The sequence below is a fragment of the Panicum virgatum genome, chromosome 8N (genome assembly GCF_016808335.1).
Source record: "Panicum virgatum strain AP13 chromosome 8N, P.virgatum_v5, whole genome shotgun sequence".
NCBI lineage: Eukaryota > Viridiplantae > Streptophyta > Magnoliopsida > Poales > Poaceae > Panicum > Panicum virgatum.
In genome coordinates, this window is record NC_053152.1 from 9,865,784 (window position 1) to 9,892,758 (window position 26,975).

The 26,975-nt window shown below is 44.1% G+C and overlaps 1 non-coding gene across 1 annotated transcript; it reads right to left on the reverse strand.

Moving 5' to 3' along the window:
* Positions 1-9,914: 9,914 nt before the first annotated feature.
* LOC120687051 lies at positions 9,915-10,021 on the reverse strand. Its single transcript, XR_005680553.1, has one exon. It is a non-coding gene; the product is annotated as a small nucleolar RNA R71 (small nucleolar RNA).
* Positions 10,022-26,975: the final 16,954 nt, after the last annotated feature.

Below are 26,975 nucleotides of genomic sequence, written 5' to 3' on the forward strand. Positions count from 1 at the left end.
CTGTAATATTAAAGTTTTTTTGTGTTGTAGTGTGACATTTCTTTGGGTCATACCAAATTAATGGAAAAAACTTACTACTACAGAAATGATTTCCAGGGACGCCCCATTTTTTTTCTAGGAGCGGGTGCAAATGTACCCCGCTCCTACAATAGGAGCTGGGTACTGTAGCTTTTCGCTCGCCCCTGGAAATGCATTTTCAGGGGCGGGTGACGGCACCACCCGCCCCTGAAAACATGGCTCATTTTCAGGGGCAGCCCGTGCTGTCAGCCGCCCCTGGAAATGCGCCCTGTTTTCAGTGGCACCAGCCGCCCCTGGAAAACCATTTCTAGGGGCGGCTGGTAATGCCACCTGCCCCTAGAAAGCATAATAAATATCTAGCCGCCCACCATCTTCCTCCCCTCGATAGAACAATGCTCTCTCGGGGGAGGTGCTGTCCGAATTTTCCATGCATCATAAATACGTGGGAGGTTTTAAACTCGATTTCCTTGAAGTTGGAGGCTCTACGAGGTAAGTAGCACCTAAATCTATATTTTTTCTAAGCTTTTGGGTTAATTTTAATGGTCAAATTGTGCTCTCATTTCTCTATCTAGATGTAGATCTAAATTAGGTGGATTTAACATTTAAGCCACGAATTGCTTTAACATTTTGGATAAATCTAGGCTATTTTAGTTGGAGCACATGATTAGGTAATTATTTGGGCCCAATCTTTAAGTTTTAGCCTCATTTAGATGTGGACATATTTCTAAAAATTATAGAGAGAGAAAATGATATGATTTCCCTCATATATTTATAGATATGCAAGATAATTTTTTCCATCCTATGTTTTCACATGAATTATTATTTCTCTTATTTGAAATTATGTCAAATCCGAAAGAATAACTAAATACTTTCAGAAAACGCAAGACTTTAACCCTAGAATTAACCCTTGTTCAATTATTTTTTATTATATCGGATGACATAGTAAATTGTCTTTATCCAATATTTACGCTTATGTGTAGCTTTACTTGGTATATATTTTGCAAATTATTTAAGAGCTTGTTTTAATTCGTTTGAATCATGTATTATTTTCTTTTGTTGGTGTTTAGAGATGGATAGAACTTGGATGTATAAAGCACGAAAGGACGGATGCATATTTCTGTGGAGAAGTAGATAAATTCATTCAAGCTGCGGAAAACCATGCAAGAATTGAGAAGACACAGATGATACATTGCCCATGCAAAACCTGCAAAAATCTGAGAGTATTCAGCAACACAACTATAATTAGATCGCATGTGTTGATTAGTGGTTTTGTAGACAACTGCATGATCTGGAATAAGCATGGTGAAGTAGAACAACCTCAGAGAGAGAATTCAATCGATGAAATAATGCAAGAGCCCGAGTTTAATATATTGTTTGATGCCTTTGATGATGCTGGCTGTGAGGATGAAGGTCTTGGTGGTGGTCATTTTGATGGTGTCGACGGGAGTCCAATAGATCTTGGTAGTGATAATGATAGCGATGAACTTGATGATGGTTATTTTCTGAGCCAGTTGTTGCGTCACATTAAAGTGGAGCTGTTAGTTGGTAGTGCTAAGGGGTTAGAAAACTTCGAGACGGTGAAGAAATCAGCAGAGGAAAACATATATAAGCGGTCTAAAGGATGTCCAAAACACTGGACCATTCTTCGTGTTGTACTTGAGCTGTTGACCCTAAAGGCTAAGCACAGTTGGTCAGACAGTAATTTTAATGATCTTCTGGGTATGTTGGCCTGGTTGCTTTCGAAGCCAAATAAAATGCCTGCGAACACATATCGAGCAAAGAAGCTTGTCAGCCCGGTCACAATGAGTGTGGAAAGAATTCATGCATGCCAGAATCATTGTATTTTGTATCGTGGGGATGCTTTCAAAGACTTGGACAAATGCCCTGTATGTTCTGCAAATAGGTACAAAAACAATGTTGGTTATTGTGGCGGAGATAATCAAGGTCCAGGAGAAAGGAACAAAAGGAAGAGGAAGGGTGCAGCGAATAGTGTTGCAGAGGCACCAGATACTACTTTAGGTATCTCTAAGAAGCAGAGGCGAATTCTGGCGATGGTTATGTGGTACCTCCTGGTTGTCGACCTCCTAAGACGTTTCTTCTCCAACCCAAAGGATGCTGAGCTGATGCGTTGGTGGGATTTAGATAAGCGCAATAAGGGTGATGGAAAGTTTCGACATCCAGCTGATGCTCGGCAGTGGAAGAAATTCGATGAGTTGTATTATCTGGAATTTGGAAAGGACCCAAGGAACGTTAGGTTTGCATTGAGTACGGACGGAATGAATCCATTTGGTGACAGGACTAGCGCTCACAGCACTTGGCCGGTGATCTTGACCGGTGATCTTGACGATGTACAACCTTCCTACATGGTTGTGCCAGAATTGGAAGTATGTTCTATTGTCCATCCTTATACAAGGACCCAAGCATCTTGGCATCGATATTGATGTTTTCCTTGAGCCTCTGATGCAAGAGATGGAAACTCTTTGGAAGGAGGGTATCGATATGTTTGACGGCTTCACACCACAGACCTTTAATCTCAGAGCTATTATCTTCACCACCATCCATGATTACTATGCTCTATTTGTCCTTTCGGGATAGGTCAAAGGTGGGACATGATGTATGGTCTACGTGGACGAGACCGTATCATCTTTCCTGGAAGGTTCTAGAAAGTTAGTTTACCTTGGCCACAGACGCTTCTTGGTGGAAGGACATCGATACCGAAGTAAGAAGTTCTACACCTTTTTTTATGGCAAGACTGAATTACATTCTGCTCCAGCAAAAAGAGACGGGCACTATATTTTCAGAATGGTGAGGACCATCTAGGTTAGCTATGGGAATGTGACAAAAGATGGAAAGAAGAAAAATAGAGATAAGGCGCCAATCGAAGACGTACCATTCAAGAAGCAGTCCATCTTCTATAAGTACTTGCCTTATTGGGGTGATTTTGAAGTCCGCCAAGCAATCAATGGTATGCACCTGAAGAAGAATGTGTTTGGTAACACGATTGGGCTCCTTCTGGAGACATCAGTAAAGACAAAGGATACCTTAAAATCACGTCAAGACCTAGTAGCCATGAAGATAAGGGAGGTTCTTCACCCTATAGATAAAGGAAATGGAAGATATGAACTTCCCCCGGCTTTCTATAACTTGACGCATGATGAGAAGAAGGCAATGTGCGAGAGTTTACGGGGGGTCAGAGTTCCAAGTCGTTTTTCATCCAACATAAAGAAACTAGTCTCCATGAAAGATCTATCGCTATGCGGCTATAACTGTCACGATTGTCATATTTTGCTGACGGTGTTCCTCCCTATTGCAAGAAGAGCGATCAAGCCAGTATTCGTGAAGATGGTAATCACTCGGATGTGTTATTTCTTCGACAAAATATCTCAAAAGGTGATCAACAAAGATGAATTGAATGACCTCCAAGAATTTATTGGGGAGACTATGGCACAACTCGAGATGTGTTTCCCTCCCGGTTTTTTTGATATAACGGAGCACTTAATGATTCACATGGTCGACCAGATACGTGCACTTGGTCCACTTTACCTCAACTAAATGTGGACGTACGAACATTTCATGTCCATTCTAAACCGGTACATACTAAATCGTGCTTACCCTGAGGGTTCCATGATCGAGGGATACAGTACTGAGAAAGTAATCGAGTGTTTCCTTGGTTACCTAAATGATAAAATATCCATTGGTTTGCCCGTTCCACGCTTTTTTGGGAGGTTGGAAGGGGTTGGGACAGTTGGGAGGAAAACATTTATTGACAAGAATTTTAAAAGAGTGCAACAAGCATATTATAGCATCTTGCAGCATCTCGCGATAATGACACCTTTACTTAATGAACACTTGAGCATAATTCGTGCCGAATCTAATGGCCGCTCGGATGATTGGATCATGAGAGAGCACAAGCGTCGATTGACTACATGGTTGAAGGACCTGGATCTACCAGATGGGGAGACCATGGAAGAACAAATGATTAAAAGATTAGCAGCAGGCCCATCAAGCCAGATCACATCGTGGCAGGGGTACAATATTAATGGATATTTATTTTATACTACCGCAAAGGACAAAAAGACTGTATCCCAGAACAATGGTGTTCGCATTGAAGCCTTGGACGAGAGAACAGACCAAAGTATAACTTACTATGGCATCATAGATGATATATGGGAAGTGCACTATGGTTTCAATATACAAATTCTGGTTTTTCGGTGTCGTTGGGTCAAACACCCTAGAGGTGTTGAGGTGGATGGCTATGGACTCACTATTGTTGACCTCAATAATGTTGGTTACAAAGATGACCCATGGGTACTTGCTTCACAGATCGCACAAGTTCTGTATGTTGCTGACCCCGCAAAAAATATAAAGTATGTTGTTGTCCCAGGAAAACAAGATATCATCGGGGTTGATGGTATCAATGATGTGGAAGATTATAATCAGTTCAATGAAATGAACCTCTTCACAGACCTACCCCAAAAGATGAAGATTATAGAAGCAAGTTTAAGAAAAGATGACAAGCCATGGGCACGCAAGGATGGCGAATCGAGAATTGTAACCGGTTAAATCAGTAGTTATTTAAAATCAGATTGTATGTAATCGTATTTTTCTCTTGTATTCTGAATACCAGACCTGTTAACGAACTATTTGTTGATGTATTTTTCTCCCTGATTTTTGAAAGAGTTTCATTATTTTTTTTTCAAATTTAATACAACTTAGAACAAGGAAAAATATGAATCTCAGAAACTCACACTTAGAGATAGTAGACTTAACAAATTCATAGCCTACATTACCTAGCGACAGAATACATGCATGATAACTCATAGCGAATACATGTTGCAAAAGTTCAATTGGATGCCTACTACATCATCTAAGGAATATTATTCCAAAGCAACAGGTACTGAACATAGTTAAGATCACCAATCTTGTACCCTAGGGCATCGTCAATGAAAATCAATGCACGGATAAGACAACTGTCCTTTATTTCGCTTCTACGAGGAAGTGCTTTGCCTTAGATGGTGAACATTGGTTCCGCGGTAGGATCTGGCGTAGTTCGAAATTCATAAAAACTCTGGTAGAGCCCTTCCCTTGTATATGCTGGTCCGAACTCAGTCGAATAATAACCCAACTGCTCAACGGCTTGACATAAAATTTCTTCTAAGCTCATTGTCGTAAAAGTGTTACCAAATATATCCTGCAATGGAGATGGAATGCAAATATAATTAACTGCTTTGCGCAAACAAAGAAACTATCATAATTTTTGAAAATAACAAAATTCACTTACTATGTCATATAAATTTTCTCGTGAAAGAGTCTCACAGAGAGAAACAATATCTTGGTGATTCTATTGAAGTGCTTTGATTTTGAACCATGACAAATCTGGAATTAGATAACCATAATTCTGAAGTTCTAAAAGGGAGGCTTCTATGACTCTTCTTTCATAAGTCATCTGAACTGGTGATTCTTTCCCACTGGCCACTATTTTAATCATGGTACCTACATGTTGTCTTGATGGTATCTCGAAATGGATTGTCATTTTCTTGAATTGTTGGCGTTCTGTGGTTACCACCTGAAGAGGTGAACCACCTAGGTATTGTAGAACCTCAGTAAGCCATTTAAATAAATGGCTACGCTACATTAGAGGCAATGTAAATAAACATTAATAATTATTTTTTTACTGAGATCAAATATTGTGGATTATAGACAAAGAAATAATTCTTACTATGCTTGGAGCTAGATTGTTCTTTTGAGAACATCGCCTTGGTCTAGTCCTGTTGACTCTGCTGAAAGTGATGCTAGGATTATGATCCTGGGGCGGGTCGTAATCCTGAAGCGGCATACCATGTCCAAAGCCACCACTTGCCATATCGATACGCTGCTCAAACATGTGTATTTATTTACTAAATCACTCACTAAATTATATGTGCATCAACATATTTACATCAAAATATAAATCACTAACTAAATTATATGCATCAATATAACTCGTACCTGGATCAATATATATGCATCAATATATACATATCAATATATAAATTACTAACTAAATTAATAAATCGCTAACTAAGTATACTTTCCATTTATAAATGGAAAGAATGAAAAAAAACAAAATATAACATGTACTTGCAAGATGGCGGCTAGGGGGGGGGGAGGTGGCGGCGACGGCGACGGCGCACGGGGAGGTGGAGGCTTCGAGATCAATTCTGGATGTGGCTAAATGCGGCATTTTCGTATATATATATGCTGACCATTTTCAGAGGCGGGTGGAGGAGTCACCCGCCCTTGCTAATGCGTTTCTAGGGGCGGGTGACACCACCACCCGCCCCTAGTAATACTTCTCAATTTTCTTCAAAAAATTCAATTAGTTCCTTAAAAATAGCAAAACAGATAAAAAAAACTTGAAAATTTAACCATATCATTGTTATGACCAGTAGAACACGAAAAAAATATGAAAGTTTTATTTCAGTGTATATTTTCCATGAGGATGTGAAAATCTCAAAGATTGGCTTGATGTTATAGTAGTGAGCGGCTTACAATGTGATTTATACACTATAAACTATAATATATTGTCAAAAGACTGTTCACATAATTTTCTTTTGTATTATTTGTGTCAATAATGCTAGGGTTAAATTTTCATATTTTTTGGATGAGATTTGCTACTGATTTAGACATAAAACTATTTTCAGAAAAAATTGAAAAAGATTTCCAGGGGCGGGTGACGCCACCACCCGCCCTTGGAAATGCTCTGTAGGGGAGGGTGACGCCACCACCCGCCCCTGAAAACCCATTTCCACAGCATCACCCCCCATTTCCTGGGGCGGGTGGTGGTGTCACCCGCCCCTATAGAGCATTTCCAGGGGCGGGTGGTGGCGTCACCCGCCCCTGGAAATGGAAACCCTATATAATACAGTGGCGTCCCAGGACTTAGCCACTTTTCGCGGACGGAGCAAGCGGATGCCGCCAGGCTGCCAAAATTTGGACCCAAGCCCGCGCCGCCGCTGTCCTCCTCCGCCACCGCCGTCGTGTCCTCGAGCTCTCCGCACGCCCTCCCCCATCTGCCACGTCCTCGAGCTCTCCGCGCGCCGGATCTATGCCGCCACCACCGCCTTCTCCGGTCTGCCACGCCGCCGCCCTCTCCTGCGACCCCGCCGCTGCCGCCGCTCCGCACTGTCCTCTCCTCCGCCGAGCCCTCCTCCGCCGCTTGGATCTACGCCGCCACCGTCGAGCCGCGCCATCCTCTCCGCCGCCGAGCCGAGCTGTCCTCCTGCGCCAAGCCCACGTCGCCGAGCCCCCCCCCCCCCCCCCCCGCCGTGCCGTCCTCCTCCACCGAGCCCGCGACGCCGAGCCCCCCGCGACGCCGACCTCTCCGCCGCCGAGCCGCTCTGCCGAGCCCACGCCGCCGCCTAGGTTTGTTTTTTACATTTTAGCTAATGTATTATTTAGTAGTCTTATAACTAATTTCTATATATATATGTTAGCTAATGTATTAATATAGTTATTTATTACTCTAAGAAATAATTTCCATATATATATGTTTATAAATGTATCCTAGAATTTTATGAAATAATTCCTAGAGTTATTTATTTGTCTTAGAAATAATTTCTATATATGTTGATATATATATATATATCTTAGAATTTCTAGAAATAATTTCTATAGTTATTTATTAGTGTATGAAATAATTTTTGTATATGTTGATCCTAGAATTTTTAGAAATAATTCTTATAGTTATTTATTTGTACTCAGTTTTAGAATAATAGTGATATTAGCTTATTAGACATGCTTTTGAAACAAACATAGATATAAATTAGTGATAAATGCCTGTGATTTTAGTTATTTGTAGACATATCAAATGATTTTATGCCAATGCCTATGAAGATATCAATTTGTACCCAGTTTTCACGCTGGGTAACATATGTTGACCTTGAGCTTATGTCATATAGTTGAACTTGTTATGGTTGCCATCGAACCGTGGGACACATCCATGCTGTTCACGGTCGTTAAGTGCAAAATATGACCGTCAACTATACTCATTTAAGAAGGAAAACTATATCTCTTACTCGCATATTTGTATCACAAACCTAGCTCCATAGTTGTTTTCGAGAATTTATGATTTCCAGAGCACAAGTCCAGAATAAGACGAAAACACAACGAATACGCAGACAGAAGTCGCAGACGATCGTGTCCTGCATAACATGAGCAAAGGAGGCCCACAAACCAGACCAAACCGACCAACCAATCCCCGGCACCGACCATCTGACATCAGGACCCGCCAGGCAGCGTACCAGAGAAGGTCGGTGGAAAATGGCGCCAAGGGGGGCGGGGGTCGGCCGACCCCACCTGTAAGCCTCCGATGCTGAATTTTGGCAGGAAGCTCGATCTTATCCTCCTGAAGGCGGTTGACCATGTTTCCATATATAGATTTGGCGGGAACCGACCTCAAGCACTATATAAGGGGCCTTCCACCACTCTCTCAACACACACCACTTGGAAGCCTCTCTCTCTACACTCTCTTGTGACTTGTACTCCTTAGGGTAGTGGAGCTAGGCTAGTACTTCATCTCTTAGCGAATCCAGTCGTCCTCGGGATCGGCGAGCAATCCTTGGCTTCTGGTATGGCTTTGTATTCCGACTTTCATTATGCTATTCATTCAGAGTTTGTTCTTGGTTATCTTGTTATGTTTGTAGCTTGCTTAGCCTTGATCAGTGCTTTATCAAGTTATAGTAGTTGCATGCTTAGACCAGATGATTTGGTTAAGGATACCGGTTCGTTGTGCTTTCGGGCTTGCCTTAGCATCTTACCTGTCCATCCGAAGGGTGGGGGACCTATGGGTGCTAGGGTAGTGACCTCATATGCGGGTATGGTGCCCGAGTATGCGGGATCCTTCGGATATGATGGTGCTCCACGGTGTGACTGGGGTAGACCGCAGGTGGTGACAGCCCTGTCGGTCCCCCTGATTATCCTTTATTTATCACTTACCCCTGTATAGTCAGTGGTCTTCATCTTGCTCATACGTGTCATGGTTATGCAACTAAGTAAATACACTTTACACAACCTAGCCATCCCTTGGGAAAATATAAATAACGATACCCTGAATACTTCCGGGTGAAATGCTACAATGGCATATCCGTGCGCTTTTGGATCCTTCTGTAAACGTTAAGACGTACCACATGGCATCTTCGAGGCGCCGTTGCTAGGAACTAATCACTCCTAGTGGCGATGCTAAGAAATGCCAACAAGCATTTCTGGCGCCGTTGCCGGGGATGGCACTAGGTGTAAAGTAATTTACTAAAGTACATAAATATGGCAATATAAGTAAGAGGTAGCTGCTGCTTATACAGGCTAATGTGTGTATCTTTTTGTTTTCTCCTGATTCGATGAAAACAGGGTAGTGTATGCCTGGTTTCTCCTTGCTGACAATTTTTTTTGAAAATCCCGAGAAGCTCGTGAGAAGGGTCCAACCTCGTGTCTTTCCTCCTATGATCTCGCAGTCGACAAGCGAACCAGCTTCCCAAGCACCATCAACTGAACTCATGGCTGAGAAGACTCTCTGCGACTTCTCCGTCCCCTCAGCTACCAATGTCGCAACTGGACCCAATGTTGATGTTGGGGACATGAACTTTGAACTGAAGTCTAGCCTCATAAACATGGTGCAGGCTACCCCATTCTGTGGCAAGCCGAATGAGAATGCCAACGCCCATCTCCAGAATTTTCTGGAGTTATGCAAGACCGTAACCATACGGGAAGTTATGGCTGACGCCATCAGGCTCCGCCTATTTCCTTTCTCCCTTCTAGGGAAGGCAAAACAGTGGTTTTATCAGAACAAGGAAGCCGTCAGCACGTGGGACAAGTGTTCCACGGCATTCCTCGCTAAGTTCTTCCCGTTGGGCAAAACCAATGCCCTGCGTGGAAGAATTTCAAGTTTCCAGCAGACACTGACAGAATCCATCCCAGAAGCTTGGGAAAGGTTGCAAGAGTACATACTCGCCTGTCCTCATCATGGGATGGACGAGTGGCTCATGCTCCAAAGCTTCTACAACGGGCTAACAACTGCATCCAGAGCCCACCTTGATGCTGCTGCTGGAGGAGCCTATCTCGATCTCACCATTGCCAAGGCTACAGCCTTAATCGAGAAGATAGTCTCCAACCAGGGTTGGAACGAGGAGCATTCCCAGCCCAGAACGAAAGGTGGAATGCATACCGTCAAGGAGACGGACATGCTCGCCGCTAAGCTGGACCTCCTATTGAAAAAGATTGATGAAGGGAACCGGCCACAGACGCTTGTTCCTATCCATGCCATGAACTTGTACTTTACGTGCGAAGTTTGTGGTGATAGTGGACACTCGGGGAATGACTGCCCCGAGACCCGTGAAGACGCAGCCTACATCAACAACAACAATACCGGGTTCCGTCCACAAGGAGGCTAGGGGTGGGGTCAATCATGCCCACCATTCCAAGGAGGAGATAACAATTTCAACTCAAATTTCAATTCGAACCAACCCTCCTTGAGAGACTTAGTATTTGGCCAAGCTAAAATAAATGAATCTTTAAACAAAAAGGTTGCTGCCAATGATAAAATTTTGGAAAGTATACATGCAAAAGTTGAAACTCTTTCTTCTGCTCATAAAAATCAACTAAGTTTCAACAAAATGATAGAAACTCAACTGGCTCAATTAGCTACTGCTGCTCCTGTCTCTGAGAACGGGAAGATCCCGGGGCAACTCGAATCTCCCGTTGAAACTGCAAACATGGTGTCTACCGGGTGGGGCAACCTTCCCCGGCAGACTTCACGTACTAACCATGCAGGTAGGTCCAATCCTCCAAGGAACAACGTTTGGGACGGCATGGTGGCAGCAGTGCAAAATGATCCAGGGGTCCCCATGATCAGTTGCTCAATCTACGTCAAGCACTTCGAGCAATGTCTATGCGATCTTGGGGCAGGCGTGAACATAATGCCCAAGGTGATATACGAAGAACTCGATTATCTTGCTCTTTCCCCTATAACTATGCTCGTACAATTTGCAGATTCGACAGTTCAATATTCCAAAGGGATAGCCGAACACGTTTTCATATGAGTACGAGATTCCTTCATCATTGCCGATTTTGTGGTAATGGGCATGGAAGGTGACCTTGGAGTCGATCTCGTACTTGGTCGACCTTTCCTAAGGTCCGCCAAGGCAAGGATTGATGTAGGAAGAGGAGAAATCCGCTTCTGTGTTGGAAAGGAGGACATGTTCTTCAGGTTCAAACAGAGGGAAGAGCAGCGCATCCTGAACCGACAGGATGATGAAGGGCAGGCAATTTGGGATGCACCAGAATCCCCACTACCAAGATCTATGACCACACGATCAAAGAGAAGACGATCAAAGAAGGTGTGGCGTAAGGTCGCAAGCTCATCCTCGTCCAATTCTCCAGGACAAGCCGAGCAGTGGTAATCACAGCAGGAGAAAGGTCCTGCTCGTCAGACTCAAAACGACGAGCCCTTGCCGAAGGTAAATCGGTACGTATCTCATCTTCACTCTCCATCATTTTTCTTTTCTTGGTTTTTCCCACTGCATATTTGAGTTTTCAAAACATCTTTGCATGCTAGAAACTTTTCTAGCACTTTTTCTTTCTTTCACAAAAAAAATCCAAAAATATTTCTGAGCACGAAAATCCCTTGAAAATTAATTTTGAACATCTTTCGAGACAAAGTTTGGCCGGGCACTCAAATTTTCAAAATATAGAGCCGTTGAAGGGCACCTGGGCATAGGATGTTAGCCAGGGGCCCCACAGGGGGGCTGGCCAAACCCTAGGGTCGGCCGACCCCACCTGTCAGCTCCCCCCTGTCAGCCTTCCACAACGGCTACTAGCCGTTATGCCCACCTTCTAGCCGTTGTGCCCGGGAATCTTCCTTTAAATAGAGGTCGAGGGGTGGGTGTTGAGCTCTCACACTCAACTCTCATTCACTCACTCTCTCTCAAACTCTCTCAAACTTTGCTCTCGGGTTTTCATAGGATTTTTGCTCAAGATTTGAATTCAAGAGACCTCTCTCTCTCTCATTTCTTTGCTGCAAGAAAGAAGGAGCAACTCACGGGTAAGAACATTCAATTCGGTTTCGCTAACGTAACCCGTTTCGAGTTGCACTTGTTTTTGTTCCCTCATGCAAGGCATGGGGCGGAAGGTCTCCGGCGCATTCAAGAAGATGACGAGTGGAAGTTCATTCTATTCTCGGGGTGGCTCAAGCTCGTACACACCCGAACCTACAGCTACGCCAAGCACGATGGACTACGAGGAAGAAGAACAATATGAAGAGATGCAAGCCGAACCGCAAGCCGAGGTCATAGAGATTGATGTGGAAGATGCACCGTACCTTGACTTGCGAGATGATCGTGAACGACAAGGCTACGCCATCCTCAAGAACAAAAGCTTCGTCCACACCCGAGCCTTCGATCCGGACCTCCTCATCAAAACAGGTATGTACGAAGACTTCTCTAATGTTTGGCATGAAATTGGATGGGATAACTTCGTTTCCATTGAGGAGTATGGTTCTCGACTCCTCACCATCCAATTTCTTTGCACTCTACGGGAGGTGGAAAATGGGGTTTATTTTCGACTTTTTGGGAAAGAATATTTGCTTTCTTGGAAAACTTTTGCCGGCCACCTCGATTTCAACAAACGTTGGCCGATTTTTCTCGACCAAGCTTGCCGAGGTTTTAATCGTCATGAGTTTTGGGGCCGGATTTCGGGTCAAGTTGTCCATGGCAAGTTTGCACCTCGGTGCAGCGATATTCATAATCCAACTCTTCAGTTGATGCACAAGTGTTTGACCATCACTCTCTTTCGGAGAGACGATGTGCGACCCGTGCGCAACGATGAGTTGCTCATTCTCTATGCCATGGTCAACAAGATCAAAATCTCACAAGCGCAAGCTTTGGTTAAGCAATGGCTTTTGAATTTCAAGATGACGAGTCCTATTGAGTGCACTTCTTTGATTACTCGTATCACTACACGTATCGGTGCCTTAGAGGGGAATTTTATTCCTTTCATTGAGGGCGACCGTGCATATATCGACGAGGACTATTTGATCCAAGGTCACACATTTAAGAAAGGCCCAAATGATTCTTTGATTTTCTTTTACATGGGCTATACAAATGAGATTCTGCTGCCCAATGCGGAGTTCTATTTGTATAATTGCCATTCGCTAACCATCCCTCTCGTTCCACAAGAAGAGGGTCGTAGGCATAGATCTTCATGTTTGCCTGGCAGGATGACAAGAAGCAGGACCAGAAGGGAGGCAGAGCCGACACCACCGCCTCAGCAGCCTCATCACTCACATCACCTTGAGGCCGGTGGTTCGTCATGGCACAGTGCCAGCACTGAGGAGTGGACACGGCAGGCACCAGGCCGCCGGTCCACTAGTTCCAGCCCCGAACCTCATCAGACGGACATCTTCGTCTCGAGGTTTTGGTGCCATCACACAGCAGCTAGGTGAGCTGCGGGTGTAGGGCGACAACATACAAGAGACGCTGAACCAACACATCGATAGTACCCAAGCATGGCAGCGTCACACTGGCGAAAGACTCCACGACATGGAGCAGTCACAGTTGCAGCGACAGGAGGAGTGGAGGGCATACTGCCGCTGGACGGGTTTCAACCCCGACCAGCCGTAGTGAGCCTGATGCTAGCTTGGGGGAGGACCCCCACGAGAGGTAACTTGTATCATTTATCTTTACTGTTTTCATAACCTTGCATGAAACCCATAAAAATTTGCAAAATCAGAAAATCCATAAAAATTTGCATAACTAAAAACAAATAAAAATTTGCAAAACTTAGAAAATACCAAAAATATTTTTCTTTTAATATGTGTAGTAAGCATGGTGTAAGTTTTCCTTGTTGAGATGATGAATAATTGCTATGTGAATTTTCTTCATATGCTTAGTTATAACTTTATGCTGTACCGAGTTTTGGGTTTGGTGGCCTAAATTATTTATATCTTAAACTTAAAACTTGTGGGTAGCAAAAAGCATGATCCGAATCTAAGTTGTTGTGAGCTATGATATGGTTAAGTAGAGTAGCTATGATCTTCTCTTATGTGATACTTGACATCCGGAGTATTTAATTTTTGAAAACACAAAAATATAATAAAGTTCCTCGATGATATGAAAATTCCTATCCAGAGCCATATGTTGTTTTTATTGCAAAACCTTTCACATATGCAGCTTGCTATCTCATTGAGTTTTGTCAAATTGTTGTGACTCTTAGTGAGATTCATTTCATACTCCCATGATCAAGATCACGTACACACTTCCACCACATGCTATGCTTCTACACTAGAAGTAAGCAAATATCTATTCATCCACAAAATAAAAACTCCATGTCCATGTATGACACCACTCTCTCTCAAAAATATATCAAGGATATGGGGCTATGCAAAAAGAAAATAAAAGATGCATACCCAAAGAAGGTATGCCACATGCTTCGGTATGTCAAAAAAAAAGAATAAAAGATGCATACCCAAAGAAGGTATGCCACATGCTTAGGCATATCAAAAAGAGAGAGAAAGAAATAGCCCCTTAACCAAAAAGAATGGAAAAGAGAGATGGTGCATACAAAGGAGTTCATACACTATCCACCAAAAATATCCACACACTTGCACATCTTGATCAAGATTTATGACTTGTTTCTCCTTTGGATCCGGTCTTTGACTTAGCAAAATATGAGAAGCAGGTATGCCTTCAAATCCTCCATACCTACAGCTCCACAAAAATAGCCATTAGAGATAGGTTGAGGAAGAAAGGCACAATAAAAAGCCTTGGTAAGGAATCATACACATTGAGCAATTCGAGAGATCATCCGATGAACTTTATAATTTTTTTTTGAAAAACTTTACAAAACCTCTGGATTGACGGTTGAGCTAAAGAGAAAGAAATATGTGCACTTTATGATACCATTCTGACTCTCAACCGCCAAAGATGAGGTGAAGCTATAAGCACCACAGGAGTAAGGTAAGAGGTAAGAACAAAAGGCCAACTTATTCAAAATCAAGGTAAGAAGCATTGGATTGTGCCTAAGTATGAGTTGGAAATTCAACATGTAGCAACTCCTGATCAACAACAAGCGCCTTGTTTTGCTCAGGGACGAGCAAAAGGCTAGCTTGGGGGTGTTGTTGACGGTTGTTAAGTGAAAAATATGACTGTCAACTATACTCATTTAAGAAGAAAAACTATACCTCTTACTCGCATATTTGTATCACTAACCTAGCTCCATAGTTGTTTTCGAGAATTTATTACTTTAGGAGCACAAGTCCGGAATAAGACAAAAACACGACGAATATGCAGACAGAAGTCGTAGACAATCGTGTCTTGCGTAACATGAGCAAAGGAGGCCCACAAACCAGACCAAACCGACCAACCAGGCCCCAGCACCGACCATCTGACATCATGACCCACCAGGCAGCGTGCCAGAGAAGGTCGGTGGAAAATGGCGCCAAGGGGGGGTCGGCCGACCCCACCTGTAAGCCTCCGAGGCTGAATTTTGACAGGAAGCTCAATCTTATCCTCCTGAAGGCGGTTGACCATGTTTCCATGTATAGCTTTGGCGGCAACCAACCTCAAGCACTATATAAGGGGCCTCCCACTACTCTCTCAACACACACCACTTGGAAGCCTCTCTCTCTACACTCTCTTGTGACTTGTACTCCTTAGGGTAGTGGAGCTAGGCTAGTACTTCATCTCTTAGCGAATCCAGTCGTCCTCGGGGTTGGCGAGCAATCCTCGGCCTCTGGTATGGCTTTGTATTCCGACTTTCATTATGCTATTCATTCAGAGTTTGTTCTTGGTTATCTTGCTATGTTCGTAGCTTTGTTAGCCTTGATCAGTGCCTTATCAAGTTATAGTAGTTGTATGCTTAGACCAGATGATCTGGGTAAGGATATCGGTTCGTTGTGCTTTCGGGCTTGCCTTAGCATCTTACCTGTCCATCCGAAGGGTGGGGGACCCGGGGGTGCTAGGGTAGTGACCTCATATGCAGGCATGGTGCTCGGGTATGCGGGATCCTTCGGATATGACGGTGCTCCACGGTGTGACTGGGGTAGACCGCAGGTGGTGACAGCCCTGTCGGTCCGGCGGGAAGCTGCTTCTCGACATTCGGGTACGGTGTAGGAGTTCATGCAAAGATGAAACGGGACTGGATGTTCTCCAGTGCGGGTCATTCTCCCCGATGTCCCTACTTTCCCGGCACCTGCAGCTCTAAGTAATGTGGCTAACGTAACTTATCCACTAACATGAATAGTATATTAGGAATCTTTGCCTATGCTCCCACTAACCTTAGGATTGCTTGTTTATTCTTTATTCATGAGAGTTGGTTGTTCTGTGTATGTCACATTACCTCTGATTATCCTTTATTTATCACTTACCCCTGTATAGTCAGTGGTCTTCATCTTGCTCATACGTGTCATGGTTATGCAACTAAGTAAATACACTTTACACAACCTAGCCATCCCTTGGGAAAATATATATAACGATACCTTGAATACTTCCGGGTGAAATACTACAACGGTATATCTGTGCGCTTGCGGATCCTTCTGTAAATGTGAAGACATACCACACGGCATCTTCGAGGCGCCGTTGCTAGGAACTAACCACTCCTAGTGGCGATGCTAAGAAATGCCAACACATGCCCAAGCAACAACTCAGTTGTGATGATAAGATGATTGGGCTGGGTGTGTCTGACGGTTTCATGACTGCCATGAGCACCTTTTTGCCACTATCTACGTTGTTTCTGTACTTCAAGCTCAAGGTCATATGAAATTCAAAAATATCTGAGGCAAAATAAATGTTTGTGATTTTATTTCTTTGTAGACGTGTCAAATGACTTTATGTCAATGCCTGTGAAGATATCAATTTGTACTCAGTTTTTTTGCTGGGTAACATATGATGACCTTGAGCTTCTGTTGTATGAATAAATTTGTTATGGTCGTCATCAAACCATGTGAGACATCCATGCCCAAACAACAACTCAGTTGTGATCATAAGATGATTGGGCTGGGTGTCTCACATGGTTTCAAGACTGCTATAAACCATCTTTTCCTTCAAGCTCAAGGTCAAATAAAATGCAACATATCTAAGGCAAAATTCAAATTTATTATATTTGTAGTGATTGTTATTAGTCTTAGAAATAATTTCTATATATGTTGATCCTAGAATTTCTATAAATAATTTCTATAGCTATTTCTTAGTTTAAGAAATAATTTCTGTATGACACGTCTCCATCGTATGACACGACTAAACTCATTTGGCCATCCTCATTTAATGTAGAAGTTGTAAATGTCTGATCCATCGCCATCTTCCCCGCCAAGGGAGGCGCCAATGATACAAGAGGAGGAAATGGAACAACTCACCTCTCAGATGGACTGGGGCGACGAAGCCGGAGTTCAGAGTGGGGATGATGAAGTTGACCTAGATGGACAAGGGGCGTTCGTAGATGGAGTGTGGTTGGATGCTATAGATCCACATCAGTGCCCTCCAAGACAAAGGTTTTCATTGGAAGATTTTGATCCAGATTATGTTCCGAGTCCAACTCAGGTAAGGTCTTACAATCGAGCATTTATTGTACATTTTCAAGAAATACATGTAATAAGTTGATGAATTCGGGTACGTTCCATGTAGGATGCTGCGACAGGAAGAAGTAGACGTCGAGGCCAACGTGCAAACGCAACAAAGGAAGAACTTGAAGGCAATGAAAGATCTGGTCCAGAACCTCAAACAACTTCCTCTGGCAGCCAGAATAAAAGCAAACGGGGTCAGCGTGGAAGAAACAAATACCCCGAAGGCCAATGGGTGGTCAACATAATTAGTGCTGCAGGCAAGCCCATAGAGCCTCCAGAGGTCTGCGCAAAGTTTAGGAACGCAATCGGTTCAATAATAAGGACAAAGATGGTTCTGGATCCAATGATCCCCGATTGGCCAACAGTTCCTGAGGGAAGGAAGGAGGCAATGTGGCATATGTTGAGGCAAACATTTATTTTGCCAAGAGAAATTAAAGATAGGGTGAGGTATTATGCTAGGAAGATGCTGGGTGAGAGTTTCCGCCGGTGGAAGGGCGAACTCAACACTAAGTATGTCAAAACTAGCCGAACACCATTTGCGTATTACGGGGAAATCACTCAAGCACATTGGGAAGAGTTTGTTCGGCAAAAGAGCACCGAACAATCTCTAGCGCTAAGCAAGAAAAATACTGAGCAGGCAACGAGCAATGTACATAAAGTCCATCTTGGCCCGGGTGGATACCAAAGGAAGGCCGATCAATGGCGCCGTGAAAGAGAGGCTGCAATAGCCGCAGGGCAACCAGACCCTTTTGAAAGCCTTACTGAGCGTGCGGTGTTCTGGCTTCAACCCAGGAAGCCTGAGATAGTGGAAGGCAAGCCATATTTTGACAAACCCGAGACTGAAGCCGTCGCACAAAAAAAGTACGAACTTACCGAGCTTCAGAAACAAGGAAAGTTCAGTGTCAAGAGGGACAAGGACGTGCTTAGTACAGCCATTGGGACCAAAGAGCACGGAGGCCGCATCAGAGGCGTGTCCTCAAAGTTGACCTCTAGGGATGGATTTGAGGAGGACCGCTCTACCTACAAGAGGCATGACCGCTACAAGGAAGAGATGATACAAGCGGCAGAGAAAGCAGCGGAATCAAAGTTTAAGGAAATGTTTGCACAACTAGTAGAGCAGCAATCAGGGCAAATATGGATGGATCCGTTGCAATTGGGGCAGCAGCAATCCGGCCAGTTGGTGACGATGCCCCCTCCGGTAGTGGCCCCAGTGAATACAGCCTGTGCTCAGAGCAGTGTTGCCTCAACCATAGCACAACCATTTCCAGTTGATTGCATCACAAATACTACTCCATGCATGCTGCTCTATCCAATAGGCAGAGCTGGAAAGACGAGGGAAGTTGCCAAGGCGCACGTGGATCCTGTGGCTGGATTATTTGATGGAAAACCAATCCCGCCCCTATATGCATGAGTGTGAGTGCAGGAGCTACTGAAAACAAGCTACGAGGACAACGAGATAGACATCCCTACTTCATCGCACCCTTTGTAGGAGCGGGTTACTTTTTGATCCGTCCCTAGAAAAAAAAATGGGGTGTTGCTACAAATCGTTTCTGTAGTAGTGCTTGTTTATGCTGGTCAGTTTTTATCACTATCTCTTTCTTTTTTATTTCAGTTTTTAGCTATCACACTTTTCCTTCCATTTTCTAAACATAGATAATAAGATGTCATCAGTAATGAATTTTGCTGTTCTGATATCTGACATGTAATCCCCTTCCCGTGCTATCACAATATTCTTTGCAAAAAGAGGATATTCTTTACCCAGCTTATTGTTTTTATTGTTCTTGGTGTGGCTTGAATGCTTACATGTAATCTGAGTGATCCATATTCTTCACTCGATTTTTTATGAGATTGATGTACTTTGCATATACGGTTGAAAATAATGGTCATATCACTCTGTTTTTCTTTTTATTTTGGAATCGATGCATGTCTCATTATCTCATTGGTCAAAACATGATTGATGACTGAAAACATGATCATCCAGATGTTAGATAGACACTCCATTGGGAATATAGATGACACACTTTTCCTTGATGAAAGATACAAGTTACAACAATATATAATCATGCTTTCATCGATTTAACTACTCCAAACCCCTTATTACGGCCGCGCACTTCATCGGGATCTTTACACCATGACCTGGTTGTGAAAAAGAAGTATGATAAATGATTAATCAGTTTCTCATCTTATTATCTAACAATATAATCATGCATGTTATGTAGTACTAGTATAAAAAGGACTATCATTGGCGGATCATGATTTTCACCTTGTGAGGATGAGGAGGAGGAGAACGGGATGGAGGCAGCTTGCAATATGATCGAAAATAGAAGAGCAGTGTTGGATCGTATTCCTTCTTCTCTTTCTTTGTAAATCGATTAACGATGCAGTTCATAGTTTTCGGGGCTTGGTACTCTCTCACCAGTTGGCAACAGGCATGCGTTTTGGCCGGGATCGTACGAACAGGGTTATCTTTTTTGAGGTAGGGGTTTTTACATGCTTCCATGATGCGGTTCTTCTGTTGCTCTGTGCAATGCCCCCATGTAGGCAAGCAACATCCAGCAATCACAGGGTCAAGAGAGACTACAACAAACATTGCTAGTAGGAGGAGAGCCGCTGGCGCTTTTCCATCGTGTAACATCTCGGTGCGGATATAGCTGCAGGTGGGGACCAACTGGGTGAAGAAACAAGAAACTAGGCCCCAGGTCTAAAGGTATGTAGAGCTCCATATGTCCTATATATATAGAAACCAAGGCATGCAGTAGTACACGAGAGATTAATGATTATGAAACCTTTGGTCCAATAATATCCTGAAAGATAGATAGATAGACAGACAGACAGACATATAGATACTCCATCTTTGGTGCTAGATATTTTGTCGTTTTATAACGAATCTACAGAGGTATCCGAATGTCCATTGAATATTGGAGACATCCTATTTAAGTTTCACGGAATCTTCTCACTGCATATACATTCAATTTGTGGGATACGGTCATACTCTCAGATGAAATAAGAAGTAAGGCCTTAATTAACAGTACCATGACCAGACACGGTTTTATGAAACAAAATATTCAGATAACATTTTTAGAATTGATTACGCGGCCACACCCCTTCAAGGAAATGGAGAAACAGAGTGCTCCTGGATCCAGAGAATATAATTGGAGACGTGGTTGAGAGGTTGAAGATGTTACGTGGTGACAATTCCCTAGCTGCCATCAAATTTACTGTGCTTCCCTATTTACAACAACAACATAGTCTTTTATCCCAAACGAGTTGGGGTAGGCTAGAGATGAAACCCACAAGACACAAAGGTCACGGTTCAGGCACGTTGATAGCTAGTCTCCAAGCGCTCCTATCCAAAGCTACATTCTCAGAGATATTCCAATCATTAAGGTCTCTCTTAACTGACTCATCCCAAGTCAGTTTAAGTCTACTTGTACACCTCTTTACCTTCTCGACCCGCTTAAGCACCCCACTATGCACCGGCGCCTCCAGAGGCCTCCGTTGGATATGTCCAAACCATCTCAACTGATGTTGGGTAAGTTTCTCCTCAATTGGTGCCACCCCTACCCTTTCCCGAATAACGTCGTTCCGGACTCTATGCCTCCTTGTGTGCCCGCAAAACTACCGCAACATCCGCATCTCTGCTATACTCAGTTGCTGGACATGTCGCCTTTTTGTAGGATAACATTTAGCACCATATAATATCGCCGGACGAATCGCTGTCCTATAGAACTTACCTTTTAGCTTTTGTGGCACCCTCCTATCACAGAGGACACCAGAAGCTTGATGCCATTTCAACCAGCCAGCTGAGATTCTATACCTAACATCTTCATCAATGTTGCCATCCTTTTGTAGCATCGAACCTAAATACCGAAAAGTGTCCTTCTGGGCCACCACTTGTCCATCGAGACTAACGTCACCACCCTCATGGCTAGATGCGCTGAAATCGCACATCATGTTACTCGGTCTTGGTCCTACTAAGTCTGAACCCTTTTGACTCTAATGTGCATATCCACAGCTTTAACTTCCTATTAACCCCTGCTCTACTCTCATCAACTAGCACCACATCATCAGCAAAGAGCATACACCAAGGGATATCACCTTTTATGTCCCTTGTGACCTCATCCATTACCAAAGCCGACCCCTGATGTAGGCCTATGTTAATAGGAAAGTCAGTGATATCACCACCACATGTCCGGACAAACGTCATCGCATTTTTGTACATATCTTTGATGAGGGTAATGTACTTAGTTGGGACTTTGTGCTTCTCCAAGGCCCACCACATGACATTTCTCGATACTTTGTCATATGCCTTCTCGAGGTCAATAAAAACCATGTGCAAGTCCTTCTTCTGCTCCCTATATCTCTTCATCAATTGTTGTATTAAGAAAATCGCCTCCATGGTCGACCTTTCAAGCATGAACCCAAACTGGTTTTGGGTCACACTTGTCACTCTTCTTAGGCGGTGCTCGATAACCCTCACCCATAGCTTCATCGTATGGCTCATCAGCTTAATCCCATGGTAGTTAGTACAACTTTGAACATCTCCCTTGTTTTTGAAGATCGGTACTAATATACTTCTTCTCCATTTTTCAGGCATCTTGTTTGACCGAAAAATGATGTTAAAAAGCTTAGTTAACCATACTAGCGCTCTGCCACCTAGGCATCTCCACACCTCAATGGGGACACCATTAGGGCCCATCGCTTTACCGCCCTTCATTGTCTTCAAAGCCTCCCCGATCGCTGCCTCCTAAAATCTCCTCACAAAACATCTGTTGGTATCGTCAAAAGAGTCATCTAGCTCAAAGGTAATGCCCTCATTCTCCCCATTAAACAGTTTGTCGAAGTACTCTCGCCATCTGCCCTTGATCTCGTCATCCTTCACTAGAAGTCGATCTGTCCCATCCTTGATGCATTTGATTTGGTTGATGTCCCGTGTCTTCTTCTCGTGGATCCTAGCCATCCTATAAATGTCCTTCTCCCCTTCCTTCGTGCCTAGTCGCTGATACAAGTCATCATACGCCTTACCCTTTGCTACACTCACAGCTCGCTTTTCAGCCCTTTTCCCTAATTTATAGCCCTCGATGTTGGATGCACTCTTGTCAAGGTGGAGACACTTGAAACATTCCTTCTTCCCCTTAATAGCCCTCTGCACCTCGTCATTCCACCACCAGGTGCCTTTCCCTTCCTGTTTGCCTCCCCTACTCACGCCAAGCACCTCTAAGGCCACCTTCCGGACACATGTCGCCATCTTTAGCCACATGTCATTAGCATCTTCTTCTTCTTCCCAAGGCCCCTCATGTAGCATCCTCTCCTTAATCATTTGTGCTGCTTTCCCTCTAAGCTTCCACCACTTCGTTCTCATAGTCTTGGCATGTTTGTCCCGGTGAGCACGTACCCGAAAACAAAAGTCCGCCACCACAAGCTTGTGTTGAGGGACAACACACTCCCCAGGTATCACCCTACTATCTAAGCAATCCCATCTATCCTCTCTCCTAGTAAGGATAAAGTCGATCTGGCTTGAGTGTTGTCCACTACGAAAGTTCACAAGATGGGATTCTCTCTTCCTAAAAAGGGTATTTGCTATCAACAAGTCGTAGGCCAACGCGAAGTTCAAAACATCCTCCCCCTCTTGACTCCTGCTACCATACCGAAAACCCCCGTGCACCCACTCGAACCCTACATTAGTCGCCCCCATATGGCCATTGAGATCTCCTCCTATGAGGAGTTTCTCGCTGATAGGCACGGTACTGACCATACTATCCAGATCTTCCCAGAACTGCTTTTTGATGCTCTCGCTATGGCCTACCTGAGGGGCATAGGCACTAATCGCATTCACAGCCGAATCTCCAACTACCATCCGGACCAGGATAATCCGGTCACCTAGCCTTCTAACATCTACGACTCCATCCTTAAGGCTCCTATTGATCAAGATACCGACACCATTTCTATCCGATGTTACCCCAGTGTACCATTGCATGCGTTGACGGTCGTTAAGTGCGAAATATGACCGTTAACTATACTCATAAAAGAAGGAAAATTTTACCTCTTACTCACATATTTGTATCACTAACCTAGCTCCATAGTTGTTTTCGAAGATTTATGATTTCAGGAGCACAAATCCGGAATAAGAAGAAAACAATACGAATACGCAGATAGAAGTTGCAAACGATCGCGTCCTGCATAACACATGCAAAGGAGCCCCACAAACCAGACCAAACCGACCAACCAAGCCACGGCACCGACCATCTGACATCAGGACCCACCAGGCAGTGTACCAGAGAAGGACGGTGGCCAGAGGCGGAAACAAGGGGTCGGCCGACCCCACATGTCAGTTTTTCCCGCTGATTTTTGGCGGGAAGACTGATCTTATTCTCCCAATGGTGGTTTGGCATGTTTTCATATTTAGAGATGGCGGGAACCGACCTCTCAAGCTATAAAAGGGGCCTCCCACCACTCTCACCACACACACCACTTGAAGGCCTCTCTCTCACACTCACTTGTGACTTGTACTCCTTAGGATAGTGGAGCTAGGCTAGTACCTCATCTCCTTAGCGAATCCAGTCATCCTCGGGGTCGGAGAGCAATCCTCGGCCTCTAGTATGGCTTTGTATTCCGACTTTTGTTATGCTATTCATTCTGAGTTTGTTCTTGGTTATCTTGCTATGTTCGTAGCTTGCTTAGCCTTGATCTGTGCTTTATCAAGTTATACTAGTTGCTTGCTTAGACCAGATGATCTGGGTAAGGATATCAGTTTGTTGTGCTTCTCAGTTAGCATACTCCCTGACGTTCGGGTATCGTGTAAGAGTTCATGTAAAGATGAAACGGGACTGAATGTTCTCTAGTGCGGGTCATTCTCCCCGATGTCCCTAATTTCCCAGCATCTGCAGCTCTAAGCATGTGGCTAACGTAACTTATTTGCTAACATAAATAGTATACTAGAAATATGTGCCTATGCTCCCACTAACCTTAGGTGTGCTTGTTTATTCTTTATTTATGAGATTTGACTGTTCTGTGTGTGTCACATTACCCCTGATTATCCTTTATTTATCACTTACCCCTGGATAATCAATGGTCTGCATCTTACTTCATACGTGTCATGGTTATGGAACTAGTAAATAACTTTACACAACCTAGCCATCCTTTGGAAAAATATAAATAACGATACCCTGAATACTTCTGGGTGAAATGCTACAACTGTATATCTGTGCGCTTGCGAATCTTTCTGTAAACGTTAAGACATACCAACACGGCATTTCCGACAGTGGCGAAGCCAGCTCAGAAAATGACCTAGGGTGGTTCTACTTTAAATTTTTTGCACGGTCAGAGCGACGCGCCAAGGCTTACTGCCCAGCTGCAGGCGCCCACGGCGGCAGCGCAAGGGATCCACTGGCGCAGCTGGCGGGTATCGAGGCGGGGCTGTAGGACGGATGGGCGCGGAGCACCGTCGCATAACGGTAGCGATGCGCCGGCATGAGCGCCTGACCGAGACTGCAGGCGGGAGGTGGATGGTGAACTGTCGAAGTCTCCAGTAGCGTCTGGTGGCAAGAAGACGTAGTGCTTGGCTAGGGAGCGAGGCTGAACCACTTAAGAGGCCGCAACCCACTCGGCCAGACGGTCCACGAGATCACAAAGTCCTCTCGCCTAATGCCCCAATGACCCAATATGAGTCTCACGACTCTCGACGGTAGAGGACCGTTGTCCTCATGTTCGTAGGGCACAGTTGCACTGTCATGAGCCCCTGCCGGAGTTGAGAACGGGGGATATTGTCAGCATCCATGAACTAGAGGAAGCATCTATTATTGTGGGCTGCCGCACCAGGAAGCCTAATGTCCGTTTTGACAGCAGCGAATGGGTTCGCTAGATGTGCCTGCGAGTAAGTATCAGGCCCAGCCCATATAAACGCAATAGAGTCGCTGGTTAAATACTTAGTGTGTGCGATAAAGAAGTGTATCGAACAATTTGTATGAACTCTTACTCCTTTCGCAAGAGTAACTTGTCCTTCGAAAGGCAATTCAATATTCTCCTCTATTTTTTCTATGTTCCTGCTCTGCTGTTAACATATATGCTCTGAACATCTCCGGGAGGGACCTAGGGCGGCCGCCCTGGCTCGCCCTAGTGGTGGCTCTGCCACAGATTTCCGTGGCGGAATTGCTAGGAACTAACCCCTCCTAGTGATGACGCTTAGAAATGTCAACATGTACCAAAGCTTGAATCCAGTATCCTCAACCTCCTTCGCCTTCTGGCCCTTCCATTTAGTCTCCTGAACGCATAGAATATTTACACGCCTCCTAATTGCTACTTCAACTAGCTCTCGTAACTTACCCATTAGGGACCCTACGTTCTAGCTACCTATACGAATCCTAGTTGGCTCGGCTAGCTTCCTTGCCCTTCGCACCCGTCGAGGGAAGTGCGAAGACCCTTGCTCATTTATCACTACACCTGGGAGTAGATGTAGCGCGCCACTCAGGTGACGACTCAACCCTTGCTCACTTATTATCGTACCCAGGTCACGATACGACGCGCCATTGGGGGGGTGGTGGAGACTCGGCCCTTGCCCATTTAACACCACACCCGAGTTCTGATGTGGCGCGTTGCTAAGAGGGTTACACCCCAACAAGTCTCTTATGGGTTTCATATCCATTAGAGTGGCTATTTTTTACACTGGTTCGCCAAACCTACCGCAACCCTCCTCCTTTACCCGGGCTTGGGACCGGCTATGTTGAGACGACTCAAGAAAGTCTTCCAGTCAACACAGGCGGAGTTGGTGCTTCCCTATTTGCCAACGTGAAAGTTTGCATTCCTTATTTGCCATTGTGCCAAACTTGGTTTCCCTTATTGCCATTCCCGTCCATCTATTAAGATAGCAAAGTTAGCGACCACATGAAAGGAGCATTTTACTCTCAGTGGAAACTCTGTTGTAAAATTTGGCATTTTCTTTCTTGCCATCAGCATATGTCAAATTTGGCTGACATTTCATGTCTTGCCATTAGCATGTGTATCACTTCTTGATATAAATAAGAGTGCACGTGGAGCTATTAAGATATGTATAATTATATTTTTTTCGCACATCAATAATCATCAATAATTCATCCATAACCCATCAGGCTCAAGAGACATGACCCCGATCAAGTACAGATCACATTACATCATGCGTTCATTGTGGCCAAGCAAAAGAATTATACTACTGGATGATGACATGCTAAGTTGTTAATGCATACATAAGGTCAGAATCACATTACAGCATAGTTGCGCAAGCAAAGCACCACCAAAACAAGACAAATCAGCACCCATTCACAGACTGAACCTTCTTTACTTCTGGTTGACATTGTTAAGCTACTTAGATATGTTGTTTTGCTTCTAGTGCCCATTGCAG